The 19,353-nt window shown below is 40.3% G+C and overlaps 1 pseudogene; it reads right to left on the reverse strand.

Moving 5' to 3' along the window:
• Positions 1 to 19,353, reverse strand: part of LOC115148402 (zinc finger protein 2 homolog) — a 40,543-nt pseudogene that overhangs the window by 5,162 nt on the left and 16,028 nt on the right.

Here is a 19,353-nt window from a genome sequence, read left to right on the forward strand (position 1 = left end):
TATCCGATTTAATTTCATATTTACGGTGTTGTTGTTATTATTCAGCTAGTGGGCTGGTTAAGTTAGCATTAGCCTAGCTAGCTAACATCCCCGACCATGAGCTCACTGAGCTACTCTCCTCCTGTTAAAGAAGAGGTCTGCTGGACGGAGAAAGAGGGTCTGTGGCTGAACGTTGTCGTGAAAGAGGAAGAAGAGGCTGTTTCAATACAAAAACAAGTAGAGGGTGAGACTGTTACAGTGAAAGAAGAAGAGAAAGACGTTACAGTGAAAGAAGAGGAGGATTCAGTTTTTTCTGTTACATTGAAAGAAGATGAAGAGGATGAAACTGGATATCTGGGCCCGGTTTCCCAAACGCATCTTAAGGCGTCCAATGGTTCTAACGGTGAACTTAGCCATAAGATGGTTTTGAGAAACCGTTCCCTGATTAACACTAGTAAGTACTGTCTTAAATACAGAGGCACAAACTCTGCAGTTGTTGAACTGATGTTTGGTGTTAAAGCGGAAATATGCAATAGCTACATCCATATTTGGACTTTTAAATTATTAATTTATAGCCATTGATTCTTGAAGAATATAACACATGCCTCATGAGCTTAGTTCAACTGTTGTACCCCATCAGAACCCCAAATAAGCTTTTTTTACTCCAATGTTTAGAAACAATGTAAATCAACACTGTATAGCCTCAATATGGTTAAAACTATAATGTTGATATCATGGATGGTCAGTCCTTGCATTCATAGGTCTGTCTATGAATCTGAAAGTAGTTACATTTCTCCAGCCACATCATCTTATTACCAAAACAGTGGTGGAATTACAGCTTTGTTATTGTTTCAACTGCAGATTGATTGATGTGGCTTGTTTAAAGGGACAACCTGGGATTTAAACAGAAACAAAATGATTGTCCTGAGAGTTGGTTTGGTAAACCGCTGAGGGATGGGGGAAGGAGAAATGTAACCACTCTGAAATTCATAGAGAAAGCTATTGTAGAAACCGTAACTCAACACCTAGCGACCTCTTCAAGAAGTTCAGACATCTTGGCGTAACAGTTATAAGGTGTTGGCTTGACAGTTGCTGGACCCAGGTTTGAGTTCAGCTCAGGGCTACCCCCTGAATTCACTACACTATGAATACAAGGACTGGCCATCCAAAACGTCATAATGATAGTTTTAACCTGATTTCGAGGCTATATAGTATATTCTATAATTGCCAGTTAAGATTTGCTGTGGGGGTCAAATTGTTACAGCTGTTGATACAGTTGAAGTGGGAAGTTTACATACACTTATGTTGGAGTCATTAAAACTCGTTTTTCAACCGCTCCATAAATTTCTTGTTAACAAACTATCATTTTGGCAAGTCGGTTAGGACATCTACTTTGTGCATGACACAAGTAATTTTTCCAACAGTTGTTTACAGACTGATTATTTCACTTATAATTCACTGTATCACAATTCCAGGGGGTTTGAAGTTTACATACACTAAGTTGACTGTGCCTTTAAAAGGTGAAACATACCTAGATTCAATAACATTTCTACGATTTAATAACATTCATGAATTGGTTTGAAACCTTTGTTTTAGAACCTTCTCAAAGTTGGTGCCTTGACGGTTTCTCACTCGTACCCTGACTTTTTAAAAGGGATTTTGGGACAATTAGCTTAGTTTATAACGTGTATTTTAGGAACTGCGTGTCACACGTCCCCTTAACTTTATTGACAACACCCAAATGGATACTGTCATTAAAACGGGTTTTCAATAATTACACATAATTCTTAATACTGTAGCTGTTTAGGTTACAGTCACATGTTCAACTATCATCAGCTGATCCAGGAAATCATTTTCCTGAATGACAAACATCACGACATGGGTATATTTGTTGTTAGGTGAAGTTATGGGTCCTACAGTAGGTCTATGTTATTGTTAGGTGAAGTTATGGGCCAATTTGGCAAACAGTGTACAAACCCTCATTGTCAGGCTGATGGAAAAGCCAAAGAGCATTTTACTGGTTGAAGTGTTTTTTTAAGTACAAAGCGGTTGATTTGCGATAATCAAATCAAAGTTTATTTGTCACGTGCGACGAATACAACAGATGTAGACCGTACAGTGAAATGCTTACTTACAGGCTCTAACCAATAGTGCGAAAAAAAGGTGTGTGTGTGTAAGTAAAGAAATAAAACAACAGTAAAAAGACATTTGAAAATAAGAGTAGCAAGGCTATATACAGACACCGGTTAGTCAGGCTGATTGAGGTAGTATGTACATGTAGGTATGGTTAAAGTGACTATGTATATATGATGAACAGAGAGTAGCAGTAGCAAGGCTATATACAGACACCGGTTAGTCAGGCTGATTGAGGTAGTATGTACATGTAGGTATGGTTAAAGTGACTATGCATATATGATGAACAGAGAGTAGCAGTAGCAAGGCTATATACAGACACCGGTTAGTCAGGCTTATTGAGGTAGTATGTACATGTAGGTATGGTTAAAGTGACTATGTATATATGATGAACAGAGAGTAGCAGTAGCAAGGCTATATACAGACACCGGTTAGTCAGGCTGATTGAGGTAGTATGTACATGTAGATATGGTTAAAGTGACTATGCATATATGATGAACAGAGAGTAGCAGTAGCAAGGCTATATACAGACACCGGTTAGTCAGGCTTATTGAGGTAGTATGTACATGTAGGTATGGTTAAAGTGACTATGCATATATGATGAACAGAGAGTAGCAGTAGCGTAAAAGAGGGGTTGGTGGGTGGCGGGACACAATGCAGATAGTCCGGGTAGCCAATGTGCAGGGGCACCGGTTAGTCAGGCTGATTGAGGTAGTATGTACATGTAGATATGGTTAAAGTGACTATGCATATATGATAAACAGAGAGTAGCAGCAGCGTAAAAGAGGGGTTTGGGGGGCACACAATGCAAATAGTCCGGGTAACCATTTGGTTACCTGTTCAGGAGTCTTATGGCTTGGGGGTAAAAACTGTTGAGAAGCCTTTTTGTCTTAGACTTGGCACTCCGGTACCGCTTGCCATGCGGTAGTAGAGAGAACAGTCTATGACTGGGGTGGCTGGGGTCTGTGACAATTTTTAGGGTCTTCCTCTGACACCGCCTGGTGTAGAGGTGCTGGATGGTAGGCAGCTTTGCCCCAGTGATGTACTGGGCCGTACGCACAACCCTCTGAAGTGCCTTGCGGTCGGAGGCCGAGCAATTGCCGTACCAGGCAGTGATGCAACCGGTCAGGATACTCTCGATGTTGCAGCTGTGGAACCTTTTGAGGATCTCAGGACCCATGCCAAATCTTTTTAGCTTCCCGAGGGGGAATAGGCTTTGTCGTGCCCTCTTCACGACTGTCTTGGTGTGTTTGGACCATTCTAGTTTGTTGTTGATGTGGACACCAAGGACCTTGAAGCTCTCAACCTGCTCCACTACAGCCCCGTTGATGAGAATGGGGACGTGCTCGGTGCTCCTTTTCCTGTAGTCCACAATCATCTCCTTTGTCTTGATCACGTTGAGGGAGAGGTTGTTGTCCTGGCACCACACAGCCAGGTCTCTGACCTCCTCCCTATAGGCTGTCTCCTCGTTGTCAGTGATCAGGCCTACCACTGCTGTGTCATCGGCAAACTTAATGATGGTGTTGGAGTCGTGCCTGGCTGTGCAGTCATGAGTGAACAGGGAGTACAGGAGGGGGCTGAGCACGCACCCCTGAGGGGCCCCTGTGTTGAGGATCAGCGTGGCGGATGTGTTGTTACCTACCCTTAAAAAACATGAGCTGGCGCACACCCAGAAAAACAGTTTGTGTGGAGGTGCTGACTAACGGCGAATAAACTATAAACTATCAAAATAAAGAAAGTCACACACTCCATGTATAAACTCCCAGCAATTGAATGGGTAGTGAGGGGTGATGTCATAATGATAATGGGTAGTGAGGGGTGTGTCATAATGATAATGGGTAGTGAGGGGTGTGTCATAATGATAATGGGTAGTGAGGGGTGTGTCATAATGATAATGGGTAGTGAGGGGTGTGTCATAATGATAATGGGTAGTGAGGGGTGATGTCATAATGATAATGGGTAGTGAGGGGTGTGTCATAATGATAATGGGTAGTGAGGGGTGTGTCATAATGATAATGGGTAGTGAGGGGTGTGTTATAATGATAATGGGTAGTGAGGGGTGTGTCATAATGATAATGGGTAGTGAGGGGTGTGTCATAATGATAATGGGTAGTGAGGGGTGTGTCATAATGATAATGGGTAGTGAGGGGTGTGTCATAATGATAATGGGTAGTGAGGGGTGTGTCATAATGATAATGGGTATTTACCAACGTTTCAGCATCACTGTGCCTTCCTCAGGGTGATGTCATGAATACTTGAACCAGGTTCTGTAGACAATTAGTGCAACCAATGACAATAGTGAGGGGTGTGTCATAATGATTAAGTTAATTCAGATGAATTAGTGAAACTGTTAAAAAAGAGTATATGTCATTTTAAATATATTACTGTATTGTTATCATATAGAAACATCATGGAATATTGTACATCATATTAAATATATTACTGTATTGTTATCATATAGAAACATCATGGAATATTGTACATCATATTAGCATCAACATACATTATTGTTTCATTCAATTTCATATTTTCAAGTTCAGAAGTCAGAACCCATCACCTGCTATGTAAAAGAGACAGAAGAATGCACAATGGTCAATGCTATCTGGGATCCTTGGGACATCCCTACCCTAAACCCTAACCTTAACCCCTACCTTAACCATTTTAAATGTTGGTTAAGGCTGCTGTTAAGGCTGCATGTGTTCAAATCTGATATAGGAACAAAGAGTCAATTAATCTTCATATTATGTTAATATTTATTCAGCAGTTAATAAAAATGGCAAATGCAAATTCCGTATATACGGGTTCACTGTAACACCTCGCAGGGCAAACAGAGAACTGCAAATGACATCATAAGTTCTTCATTAAATACTCTGACAGAGATAGTTCCAGCTCACTGCTGGCCTGTCAGAGGGAGGATGAGCGTGGTTTAAACTTACTCATCCTATCGTTGGCGTGCAGGCTGGTCCCAGCCTCTAGACGCATCTTTGTTGCCAAGCATAGTTGTCTTCTAGCTTATCTTCATGTTTGTACCCGAGAGTCAGACACCCAAGGACAGTGCCTGTTTTTATGCTACAGTTAGGACAGTTTCTGCTTTTGTGCTACAGCTTTCTTCCATTCTACCAGCCCCTCCCGTACACCTGTCCTTGAGCGGCCCCACAACCAGGCATTGTGTGTGTGTGTGTGTGTGTCACGAGTCTACTCAGCCTACACTACTAGTCAGCAACCCTCCAGTTAGTCATGTCTATTATATGTCGCTCAATCTATGTTAATACAATATAAACCTGTTGTGTTTAGCATTAGTATTCATAAGTTATGCACCACAACTCATCTTATTATATAGGTTTAAATAGATGTATTATATTGGTTATGCAAACAAATAGTTGGTCAAAACCTAACACTAGTCAGCTAGTTGGTTAATGTTAGCTAGTCAGCAAGCTGGCTAATGTTAGCTAGTCAGCTAGTTGGCTAATGTTAGCTAGTCAGCTAGCTGGCTAATGTTAGCTAGTCAGCTAGCTGGTTAATGTTAGCTAGTCAGCTAGCTGGTTAATGTTAGCTAGTCAGCTAGTTGGCTAATGTTAGCTAGTCAGCTAGCTGGCTAATGTTAGCGTGTCAGCTAGCTTGCTAAATCGCGATTTTCGTAAATGAACTTTACGATAAAAAAAAGCATAATCGTTTGTCTCTACATTAACTAACATTCCTGTCAAATGTACATGTTTCTGCATGATTCGTTATGACGCTATAATCCCTTACATTTGCTTCCATCCTAGTATTTCTGTCTGCCATCTTTGATCCAGTTCAGTTCTGTGTAGGGGTACCCCTCTCTCCTAGTATTTCTGTCCTCCATCTTTGATCCAGTTCAGTTCTGTGTAGGGGTACCCCTCTCTCCTAGTATTTCTGTCCTCCATCTTTGATCCAGTTCAGTTCTGTGTAGGGGTACCCCTCTCTCCTAGTATTTCTGTCCTCCATCTTTGATCCAGTTCAGTTCTGTGTAGGGGTACCCCTCTCTCCTAGTATTTCTGTCCTCCATCTTTGATCCAGTTCAGTTCTGTGTAGGGGTACCCCTCTCTCCTAGTATTTCTGTCCTCCATCTTTGATCCAGTTCAGTTCTGTGTAGGGGTACCCCTCTCTCCTAGTATTTCTGTCCTCCATCTTTGATCCAGTTCAGTTCTGTGTAGGGGTACCCCTCTCTCCTAGTATTTCTGTCCTCCATCTTTGATCCAGTTCAGTTCTGTGTAGGGGTACCCCTCTCTCCTAGTATTTCTGTCCGCCATCTTTGATCCAGTTCAGTTCTGTGTAGGGGTACCCCTCTCTCCTAGTGTTTCTGTCCGCCATCTTTGATCCAGTTCAGTTCTGTGTAGGGGTACCCCTCTCTCCTAGTATTTCTGTCCGCCATCTTTGATCCAGTTCAGTTCTGTGTAGGGGTACCCCTCTCTCCTAGTATTTCTGTCCGCCATCTTTGATCCAGTTCAGTTCTGTGTAGGGTTACCCCTCTCTCCTAGTATTTCTGTCCGCCATCTTTGATCCAGTTCAGTTCTGTGTAGGGGTACTCCTCTCTCCTAGTATTTACTGAAGAAAGTCTAACAGTCACTAGTGCCGCCAGGTAAGAAGTTTAAGATGCGATGGAACGGTTGACGAAAAAAATAAATCACAGAAAAAATATATTGACTGATATTGATTTATTTAGGGGGGGGGGGGGGGGCTAATGAACATTTTAGGACCAGCGATGTCCCTTATTCCTACCCTTTAACTTTTTGTCTGAAAATAAAATAAACATTTTACTCAACTGCGTTACCCACTCCAGTCAGCAGATGGCGGTGTGGGAATTTAACGCAATGCTGTTAGTGTGACGTATAATCTAGTGGACGGAACTCTTCTTTCAACAGCAGCAACAGTTATTCAGCCTCTTCGGTAGCTTGCTAGACAAAATAGCCGAACCAATAAAGCTCTTTAGACGCTTTAGTGTATATTAGCCACTGTGTTTTAAACCCACTACTGTCGTCTAGTTAGTTATCAGATTTAATTTCATATTTACGGTGTTGTTGTTATTAGTCAGCTAGCGGGCTGGTTAAGTTAGCATTAGCCTAGCTAGCTAACAACCATGCGGCCACTGACCTACTCTCCTGCTAAAGAAGAGAACATCACAGTAAAACAAGAAGTAGAGGGTGAGGCCGTTACTGTGAAAGAAGAAAAAGACGCGTTCAGAGTGAAAGAGGAGGAGGATGTTACAGTAAAAGAAGAGGAGGATGCAGTTTTTGGAGTGAAAGAGGAGGAGATGACTGTTACATTGATAAAGGAGGAAACTGGATATCTGGGCCCGGTTTCCCAAACGCATCTTAAGGCGTCCAATGGTTCTAACGGTGAACTTAGCAATAAGATGGTTTTGAGAAACCGTTCCCTGATTAACACTAGTAAGTACTGTCTTAAAAACAGAGGCACAAACTCTGCAGTTGTTGAACTGATGTTTGGTGTTAAAGGGGAAATCTGCAATTGTTACATCCATATTGTGACTTTTATAATTTATTTATAGACATTAATTCTTGAAGAATATAACACATGCCTCATGAGCTTAGTTCAACTGTTGTACCCCATCAGATCCCCAAATAAGTTTTTTTTCTTTACTCTAATGTTTAGAAACAATGTAAACCAACACTGAATAGCCTCAACATGGTTAAAAGTATAATGTTGATATCATGGATGGTCAGTCCTTGCATCCATAGGTCTGTCTGTAGTTACATTTCTCCAACCCCATAATCATCTTATTACCAAAACAGTGGTGGAATGACAGATTTGTTATTGTTTCAACTGCAGATTGACTGATTGATTGATGTGTGGCTTTTTTAAAACCTAGGATTTAAACAGAAACAAAATGGCAGCCCAGAGACCTGAGCTGTGTTAGAATACTCATACTAACTGTACTATTTGTGATGTTAACTGAGTATATAGTGTGCTTATTGGTCATAGTATGATGTAGTTAGTATGCCAAAAGTTCCTGGATGTCGTACTAAATTCGCCATAATACGAAATATACGAGCAGTGGCCACTATTTCCGTGCTTTTAGGGCCCATAATGCAATTCTTCATAAACCAGGTAGGCCAGTTGAGAACAAGTTCTCATTTACAACTGCGACCTGGGCGTGGCTTTTCAGATTTTAAGAAAATTGCTGAAAATATGCAGTCCAACTAGAGCCGATACAAATTCTTTGCTCTAACTAATTATGACGAATGTTAAGAAAATGTTGCGCAATGTAATAAAGTAATGACTCTTCAAATAAGTTACCTTACACGTTATTTTGGCTGACAATTTGTTAGCATGTTATTACAGCAGTAGGTTCCGGTATGTTAACTAGCTACCTAACGTTAGTTGGCTACTTATACATCTGAAGTTTCTAAAACTGTTTGAATGGTGTCTGTGAGTATAACAGAACTCATATGGCAGGCAAAAACCTGAGAGGTATCCAAGCAGGAAGTGGCCTGTCTGAGAATTTGTAGTTCTTCTTTTGGTTCTCTATCGAAACTACAGTATCTATGCGGTTACGTAGCACTTTCTAAGGCTTCCATTGGCTCTCCAAAGCCTTCAGAAAGCGGATTGAGGCATCTCCTGTCTCTGGGCAGAGTATAGTAGCTCAGTTTGTCAGTGGTCTGCCCGGTGACGAAGAGATTGGATATGCGCATTCACGAGACTACGCTGTTTTTTCTTTTCCTCTTTGAATGAATACACTATTGTTCGGTTGGAATATTATCGCTATTTTACGAGAAAAATACCATAAAAATTGATTTTTAACAGCGTTTGACATGCTTCTAAGTACGGTAATGGAACATTTTGAATGTTCTCTTCTCGATATGCGCTCGCGCGTTACCCTTTGGATAGTGACCTGAACGCACAAAAAAAACTGAGGTATTTGGACATAACTATGGATTATTTGGAACAAAAACAACATTTCTTGTGGAAGTAGTAGTCCTGGGTGTGCATTCTGACGAAGCTCAGCAAAGGTAATACAATTTTTCTAATACTAATTCTGAGTTTAGTGTGCCCCGAACTTGGCTGGTGTCAAATTAGCTAGCCGTGATAGCTGGGCTATGTACTCAAAATATTGCAAAATGTGCTTTCGCCGAAAAGCTATTTTAAAATCTGACATAGCGATTGCATAAAGGAGTTCTGTATCTATAATTCTTAAAATAATTGTTATGTATTTTGTCAACGTTTATGATGAGTAATTTAGTAAATTGATGTGCACATTCACCGGAAGTTTTCGGTGGGAATACATTTTCAGAACATCACACACCAATGTAAAAAGCTGTTTTTTTATATAAATATGAACTTGATTGAACAAAACATGCATGTATTGTATAACATAATGTCCTAGGAGTGTCATCTGATGAAGATCATCAAAGGTTAGTGCTTCATTTAGCTGTGTTTTGGGTTTTTGTGACATATGCTTGCTTGGAAAATGGCTGTGTGATTATTTTTGGCTATATACTCTCCTAACATAATCTAATGTTTTGCTTTCGCTGTTAAGCCTTTTTGAAATCGGACAATGTGGTTAGATTAACGAGAGTCTTATCTTTAAAATGGTGTAAAATAGTCGTATGTTTGAAAAATTGAAATTATTGCATTTTTGAGGTTGGCTTTCCGCTAGCGGAACGTCTAGATGCAACAGGTTAATTGTAAAATAATTTAACAGATGTCAATTGTTGTACAACTTCATGGGTATGCTCTGGGCATCACATTTTACCTGAAATAAACAATGGATTTCTGCTGTTGTGGGCCTTTAACCATCTGTCTGACTTTGTCATTCACACAGGAGAGATATGGGACTATCGTGGATCCTCTGGGGAGCCTCAACAACCTCATGATGCAGAAGAGGCAGAGAAGAGTCACTCCAGATCAGAACTCCTCAAGAAACACCTGCAGAGACCCACAAGGAAGAAATCTAACTGCTGCTCAGACTGTGGGAAAAGATTCAACTCTTCAGTAAAACTTAAAATACATCAAAGAATTCATACAGGAGAGAAAGCTTTTGGCTGTAGTCAATGTGGGAAGAGTTTTTCTACATCTAGCTATCTAACTATACACCAGAGAACACACACAGGAGAGAAATCTTATGGCTGTGATCAATGTGGGAAGAGTTTTATTCGGCTACAAACCCTGAAATCACATCAGAGAATACACACTGGAGAGAAACCTTATGGCTGTGATCAATGTGGGAAGAGTTTTACTACATCTAGCCAGCTGACTTCACACCAGAGAAGACACACAGGACAGAATCCTTATAGCTGTACTCAATGTGGGAAGAGATACTCTAGTAAAAGACCTCTGATTAAACATCAGAAAATACATGAAGGAGTTGTTTCATGATATCAATGAAATAATGTCACAATGTAGAATGTTTTAACATTGTAGAAGGATTATTAGACTCAGAGGATCCAGGCTCTGAATTAAATAAAATGTAGAATGTTTTAACATTGTAGTAGGAGTATTTTAATGATGTCACAATGTAGAACCCTAAACGTTTGTCCCCTGTTCTATTGGTTTCAACATGATATGGATATTAGCCTCAGGGGGAAAATCCAGGCTCTGAAATGGAAGAGTTACTATTTATGTGATTTAACAAAAAAGTGACTAACACAAAAAGAGCTGTTACACTTACCACGTTGGTGACCCACTTTAATCAAAATGCAACACTTCAAAATGTAGCTAGCTGTTTTCTACAAATTGTCCTCTAACCAGGGATGTACACATTATTCCAGATTCCGTGTGGTTTTTAGCTGTTCGTTTTAACAGGACGTGCAACCTCATCTCCCTTCTGTCACACAATTGATTTCAACATGATATCGATGAGTGATGACAAATAAGTGTTGTGTTCCTTTGTTTAGCGACCCCTAAATTTAAATGCATCAGTCCAAAATGTAGCTGACTGTCTTCTGCAGGTTGTCCTCTAATCAGTGAGGTAAAATATATCTCCCATTTCCATATGTTTTTTTTAGTTGTGTTAGTTTCAACTTCACGTACAACCTGATTTCCCCCTAATCGATATCAGTGATTTATTGCTACTTGTCAAAACAACAGCGTTTCTGGTGCTTGTGTCCATGGTGAGGACAATTTAGTTTCTGATTGTCTCAAGGGTGGGCAGTCAAAAATATTTGTGTTTTGTGTTTAGCCAGTGAGTTGCCATGGATCTTATTTTGACTGCACGCTTTTCCGTATTGGAGATTAGTTTTGTTTGGGCTCGTTCCAAGGAGACGAGAGTTCTAGAAACTAGTGAGTTATAGGAAGACTAGAGTTCTAGAATATATATATTGTCTTGAATTGTTGACAGCCAGTGGACACCATGTTTATATTGGTGAAGGTGAAGCATTGTAGTTGATTATAATGTGAAATGGAAGTTGGAAGTTGTTTTCTGTTGGTGGTAAGCATTCTCTTAAGGTGTTACAGTCTTTGGTTTTTCCATTTATGTTTTGAGGTTTGGATTTTAGCACGTCTAGCTCGTTAGCACGTAGGACGCACTGATTGGTGTCACCTCGTTAGTCAGTATGTGTTACACCTGTGCTGGCTTGTCCATCTCGTTAGTGGGAAGGTGTTTCACCTGAGCTGGTCCAGGTTCTATTTAAGAGTGTCTGGCCCAGTGCTCCAGTTGTCTTGATACATGTGGAGAGTCAACACCTTTAGTTGCTCCACCTTTTTGGTTTGTTTTCTGTCTTTAAGTTTGGCGTGGGTTTTTCTTTTGTTTTCCTCTTCTTGGGCAGATTTAGCGGGTCTCATAGTGGGTGTCTTTTAGGTCCCAGTTGTTGTTACTAGTCAACTTTCAGTGGACACCCCCATAGTGTCTATCAGAACCCCTCCTAAAATCCCACCTGTTCAGTTGTGATTTTTGCCAGTGACTCTGTTAGTTCCCTCTTCTAAGTGACATTTCTGGTTTACTGCTGGGGAACTTAACAAACAATGTGGTAAAACAAGCTTATATTTTGTGTTGGATGTTGCATCCAATTGTTAATATTTTAATCAATGGAATTTCCTTAGAACACTCACTAGTCTTTCAGTTGTTAATCTTATGTTTGTTGTGGTAAATATTAGTTTTTTCCTGTGAAGCCATTGTGTTGCATCCATGGCTGAAATGTGCTGTACAAATAAAGCTTGATTTGAACATATTGCAAAACAAATAAAACCCAATGACTGACCAATCAACAGACTCTTGCAAAACCAATATATGCAAAAGAAACATATCTTGGTCCATCTTAGTATGAAAAACAGTATCAATTCAGTATATCTTCCACTGCCAAAATAGTGCTTGTATGTAAGTTTAGTATCACTTTTCGACCAACCCAGTTAATTTGTTGAAAATGAAAAATATTGAAATCAACAATATGTCAAACGATTCAACTACTGAAAACTGAAACAAACAAATGGATCAAACAGAACAATCCCACATTTCAAGCCTGCTGAAGGAGTGGTGGAGTAGTAAACACCACCCCCGGCTCTACCAGGGGCTTGAGGTGGTCTCCCACAGCTCTGATTATGTCATGTTCTGTGGCCTTGCTGTTCCATTTCTTGACTGCCCCTGCAACACAAAAGCACATTTAGTCATATTATATAAAACATTCAAAGTAATGGATATGGAGTATCTATGGCCTCAGTTACACCTGGCATCTAAATGTGACTTCTGTCATCCGATCACTCCAAGCTGTATTAGGTTCAGATCTACCAGGATGGGCCTTTGACAAGGTCTGGACACAGTCAGGCCACCGAATATGCATAAGCAACGTAAAGAGATGGGGTGAATGAGTGGGGAAAAGTACATTTGACACAAATGACCTTCATAATAACAAAGAACAAATGTGTGTGTCTGAGGGGAAATTAACTTTCATACAGCCAAAAGGGGTGAGAAATTACACCAATATCAGTGGACAATTTGCACTAATGTAAATAAACATGGATGATGGAACATATTCCCTTTTGCTGACATGATGAACCGCTAAGGGGACATAAATATTTACCATCTAAACCATGTGTGACCTCTCACCTCTCTAGCTGTAGAAGTGTTCTTCCTAACCAGTCCCTCAACAGCTCTCTGACTGAGTTCCACCCTCACTGGGTCTTCAGAGGAGAGAAAGGCTGAGGAGGGATGGAAGGATGAATGGATCAGTCAGTGAATAAAGTGTAGAGCTGCTGTCTATGCTGTCTGACAAAATCACTATTTTAGTAGTTCAGGTAAATAAGGCTTTATGACTGCTGAATACCAACTATTAATCACTTAGATCAGAGATACATCCTTGAGACGTCCCGTTGAAGTTGATATTTAAAATGGTTAAGGTAGGGTTTAAGGTTAGGGTTTAGGGTAGGGATGACCCAAGGATCCCAGATAGCATTGACCATTTACATAGCAGGTGATGGGTTCTGAACTTGAAAATATTTAATATCCTTATTATGTGAAATTGAATGAAACAATAATGTATGTTGATGCTAATATGATGTACAATATTCCATGATGTTTCTATGTGATAACAATAGCCTAATATATTTAATATGCCATAAACTAGTTTCACTATTTAATTTTAATTAACTTAATCATTATGACACACCCCTCACTATTGTTTGTCCACATAACCTGGTTCAAGTATTCATGACATCACCCTGAAGAAGGCACAGGGATGCCGAAACGTTGGTAAATACCCATTATCATTATGACACACCCCTCACTATTGTCATTGGTTACACTAATTGCACTGTTTGTCTACATAACCTGGTTCAAGTATTCATGACATCACCCTGAGGAAGGCACAGTGATGCTGAAGCGTTGGTAAATACCCATTATCATTATGACACACCCCTCACTACCCATTATCATTATGACACACCCCTCACTACCCATTATCATTATGACACACCCCTCAATACCCATTATCATTATGACACACCCCTCACTACCCATTATCATTATGACACACCCCTCACTACCCATTATCATTATGACACACCCCTCACTACCCATTATCATTATGACACACCCCTCACTATCCATTATCATTATGACACACCCCTCACTACCCATTCAATTGCTGGGAGTTTATACATGGAGTGTGTGACTTTCTTTATTTTGATAGTTGATAGTTTATTCGCCGTTAGTCAGCACCTCCACACAAACTATTTTTCTGGGTGTGCGCCAGCTCATGTTTTTTAAGGGTAGGTAACAACACATCCACCACGCTGATCCTCAACACAGAGGCCCCTCTGGGGTGCGTGCTCAGCCCCCTCCTGTACTCCCTGTTCACTCATGACTGCACAGCCTTGTCACGACTCCAACACCATTATTAAGTTTGCCGATGCCACAACAGTGGTAGGCCTGATCACCAACAATGAGGAGACAGCCTATAGGGAGGAGGTCAGAGACCTGGCCGTGTGGTGCCAGGACAACAACCTCTCCCTCAAAGTGATCAAGACAAAGGAGATGATTGTGGACTACAGGAAAAGAAGACTGAGCACGGTAGGGGTAGTGCGTACGGCCCAGTACATCACTGGGGCCAAAATTCCTGCCATCCAGGACCTCTATACCAGGCGGTGTCAGAGGAAGGGCCCCCCCCCCACTCTCTGTTATCATCTATGCATAGTCACTTTAACAACTCTACCTACATGTACATATTACCTCAATTACCTCGACTAACCGGTGCCCCCGCACATTGACTCTGTACCGATACCACCTGTATATAGTCTAGCTATTGTTATTTAACTTCTGTTCTATAATTACTTGTTCCTTTTATTTCTTATTTGTACTTTTTTTAAACTGCATTGTTGGTTAGGGGCTTGTAAATAAGCATTTCACTGTAAGGTAAAATTTTGTTTAATTTTATTTGATAGACTCATAGTACAGAATGAATGACTGATTGCCCAGTTCAACATCAGTTCACCGTCTCACCTCATACTGTATTGGAGCAGCAGGAGCTGACTGCCCGGTTCAACATCAGTTCACCGTCTCACCTCATACTGTATTGGAGCAGCAGCAGCTGACTGCCCGGTTCAACATCAGTTCACCGTCTCACCTCATACTGTATTGGAGCAGCGGCAGCTGACTGCCCGGTTCAACATCAGTTCACCGTCTCACCTCATACTGTATTGGAGCAGCAGCAGCTGACTGCCCGGTTCAACATCAGTTCACCGTCTCACCTCATACTGTATTGGAGCAGCAGCAGCTGACTTGATCGTTGATGCTAATCATCATGTTTGAATCTGAGAGTAAATAGAGCCGACTACACTCTAAAACTGATGGGTTCAACTGGAGTTGTTCTCAGATCCCCTAAGAACCGTAGGGTTCTTGGTCAATGAAAAACAGCCCCAAAAGGTTCTTCAAAGAACTTGTTAGAAGGCGGGTTCATCGAGGAACCTCCGTTGTTGCTGGACTTCTTCCGGGAACTTCGCAATTACAACTGAAAACGATGGTGACAAGTTTGGATGCGACAACAGTTAAAAAGGTTAAGTTGGGTTGATGTTTGGCTCTGAATATGTCTCGAAATAATTTATTATAATAATATAACATACTAATAATGAATAACGAAGACAATGATGGTTTTCTGTGAATATCTTCCATAACGTTACTATAGTTAATGAACGTAAATATTAGAAAGCCGGGTTTGACCGTCGGCGTTGTATGAGCTACAGTACAGTACCGTTAGCTAGCTAGCTAACGTTATGTCCTAACTAGGCACAACTAGGTTTGGATTATTCCCTCAACTATATTCTTTCCCATATATTTTATATCGTTTCCATAAAGACAATATGGCTTTAAACTCGTTAACGTAAGTTTCCAATCTAGAGCAGTTCTCACTTTTGCGATAATGAACTAGCTAACGTTAGCTTCGTTAACTAACTAACTAACTAACTAACTAACCAGCTAACTAACTAACTAACTAACTAAGGACGGTGACCTGTCCAGACGAGATGTTACAACGAACTGAATCGTCAATAGAGGTCTTCCTCTTTATATAGCCTGCTACAGCATGCAATACTATTAACTCACAAGGGGGCATAACGTTACATGTACAATACTATCCCATTTAGGAAACGTTACATGTACAATACTATCCCATTTTGGAAACGTTACATGTACAATACTATCCCATTTTGGAGACGTTACATGTACAATACTATCCCATTTTAGAAACGTTACATGTACAATACTAACCCATTTTGGAAACGTTACATGTACAATACTATCCCATTTTGGAAACGTTACATGTACAATACTATCCCATTTAGGAAACGTTACATGGACAATACTATCCCATTTTGGAAACGTTACATGGACAATACTATCCCATTTTGGAAACGTTACATGTACAATACTATCCCATTTAGGAAACGTTACATGGACAATACTATCCCATTTTGGAAACGTTACATGTCCGCCCCCTTGTGGAGGGAAATTAATATCTTAGATGGTAGCTGTAGATGGGATTCAAATGCATAATGGTATTAATACAGTGTCTAGACTACCTCTTTTGTATAAATGCCCTTCAGAATCCAAACACAGTATTGCCACGCAGCAAAATGTTGTGATTAATCTTTCAAGTCAGCCTGATAAAATATTGAACAATTTGTGTACAAAGATATCTTGAAACGTGATATTAGGCCTGTATGGCAGTACTGTTACTGTATGGGATTACTGTATTGGCTAGTGCTTTCTCCAATATGTTCATCTATTTTACATTCCATTGTATGTCAATGCCATTTATCTTTAAATATTGATGTAGTACATTTACATTTACGTCATTTAGCAGACGCTCTTATCCAGAGCGACTTACAAATTACAAAGTATATATATATATAGATATATATATATATATTAATGCTTGTTAGACTTTGACACATTTTCAAGAAGGTACAGATATGTTGTAGGACAGCTGCATTTGAAGTGTACATTTAACCTACATAGCAGTCAATACAAACTGAAATCTATTAGCGTACAAATGTGTGCAAATTATCTTTTCAGATCTTCTCAGAAATGAATCAGGTCCATGGAATGGATATAGACAAAAAGATAATTCAAGGACTATTAGAGGTAGAGAGGCGAGGCAGGGGTGAGGACATCATCCTGCTATTTTGACAGTCCCTGAAGGACAATACAGAAGAGGGATTTGCTCTTATTCCTTCCTTTTCTCTAATGTATTTTGTAATAAAATTAGCAAGTGTAGTAAGGACATTGCTTTACTTTACTAGGACTGGAGACCACAGCAGCGATTCTGCTCTTGCCCTACCTCTTCAATGAGGACCCGAGTGGACTTTATGTCCATGACAAGGTATGTCTATGCACCAATCATCTGTTTCTTCATAAACATAGGTGTGCATGCTTATATAAAACTACAGCTGAACATTTGTTATGTTCTTTGTTAATTGTTTGTGTATTAATCTTTTCTTACTTTTGTTGACACAGATTTCACCGCTCTTCACTCCTTTACTGCACATCGGTGGAAATCCATTTCACCATGAGAGTGAAATCCCACTGGCCTTTGATGGGCAGAACATCCAGGCCCTCGAGGACGTCACCATGAGAGTGAAATCCCGCTGGCCTTTGATGGGGAGAACATCCAGGCCCTCGAGGACGTCACCATGAGAGTGAAATCCCGCTGGCCTTTGATGGGGAGAACATCCACGCTCTAGAGGACGTCCCCATGAGAGTGAAATCCCGCTGGCCTTTGATGGGGAGAACATCCAGGCCCTCGAGGACGTCCCCATGGGTCTTGGGGCTCTGCTACGGCTGGATTTTTATTTTCCCTTCAATTTCCCAAAAATGTCAGAAAAACCCTTATGTTGTTAAGTTACTGTGTTCTGGGGATCAGAGAAGTTGGGGTGAAGTTACCAGGGCCGGTCATAAAGATGGCAAACTTCTTAACATAACTAAGTGGATACGATATACACACTAAAGCTGAAAAATCTGTATTTAGCATCAAGTCTACAATGTTGTTAGTTTACCTGTGATTCACTCCAGTTTCTGAGACAACTGCCCAGACTTTATAGACAGTTTAATAATGCTTAAAACTCATCTTTATCAAATGATCCATTAAAAATACCAACTCAAAGCCTACGTTCGTCTATATATGGGTTGTTTAAATTATATCTAATTATATTCCCAGTATTACTTCATCAAATCTCTCCTAATCATTATACACACATACAATTCATCATATTTTCATATATTCACAGAATCCATAGAAAACATAAGACATTCTTAGGTACTCACGACAACCATTCCATTTGCTTTTTCAAGGACTCTCCACAGCTACGAAGCAGCTCTCCAAACATACTCACAACGGAACCAAAAAATATACGTTTGTTTCCCGGACAATGACCATGGGATCCTCAACGGTTCTCTAACCTCCCAGAGACCACGGCAAAATCAAGCCTCCCAGGAACTATAGACCTTCCGCTGCTTTCTAAAATATCATCCCCCTCTCAATACCACCCCGTGATCTTCTATGATGGGCAGTGAAGGAACGGAACCCCAAGATAACGTTATATCAAAGCTTATTATCCACATGTCAATCATCTGATTAAGCATATTTCTATATGAGGAACTATAGATCTCTAGGAGGAACTATAGATCTCTAGGAGGAACTATAGATCTCTAGGAGGAACTATAGACCTCTAGGAGGAACTATAGACCTCTAGGAGGAACTATAGATCTCTAGGTGGAACTATAGGTCTCTAGGAGGAACTATAGATCTCTAGGAGGAACTATAGATCTCTATGAGGAACTATAGATCTCTAGGAGGAACTATAGATCTCTAGGAGGAACTATAGATCTCTAGGAGGAACTATAGATCTCTAGGAGGAACTATAGATCTCTAGGAGGAACTATAGATCTCTGTGAGGAACTATAGATCTCTAGGAGGAACTATAGATCTCTAGGAGGAACTATAGATCTCTAGGAGGAACTATAGATCTATCTCTAGGAGGAACTATAGATCTCTAGGAGGAACTATAGATCTCTATGAGGAACTATAGATCTCTAGGAGGAACTATAGATCTCTATGAGGAACTATAGATCTATCTCTATGAGGAACTATAGATCTCTGTGAGGAACTATAGATCTCTGTGAGGAACTACAGATCTCTAGGAGGAACTACAGATCTCTAGGAGGAACTATAGATCTCTAGGAGGAACTATAGATCTCTAGGAGGAACTATAGATCTCTAGGAGGAACTATAGATCTCTAGGAGGAACTATAGATCTCTAGGAGGAACTATAGATCTCTAT

This window comes from Salmo trutta, chromosome 15 (assembly GCF_901001165.1).
Source record: "Salmo trutta chromosome 15, fSalTru1.1, whole genome shotgun sequence".
NCBI lineage: Eukaryota > Metazoa > Chordata > Actinopteri > Salmoniformes > Salmonidae > Salmo > Salmo trutta.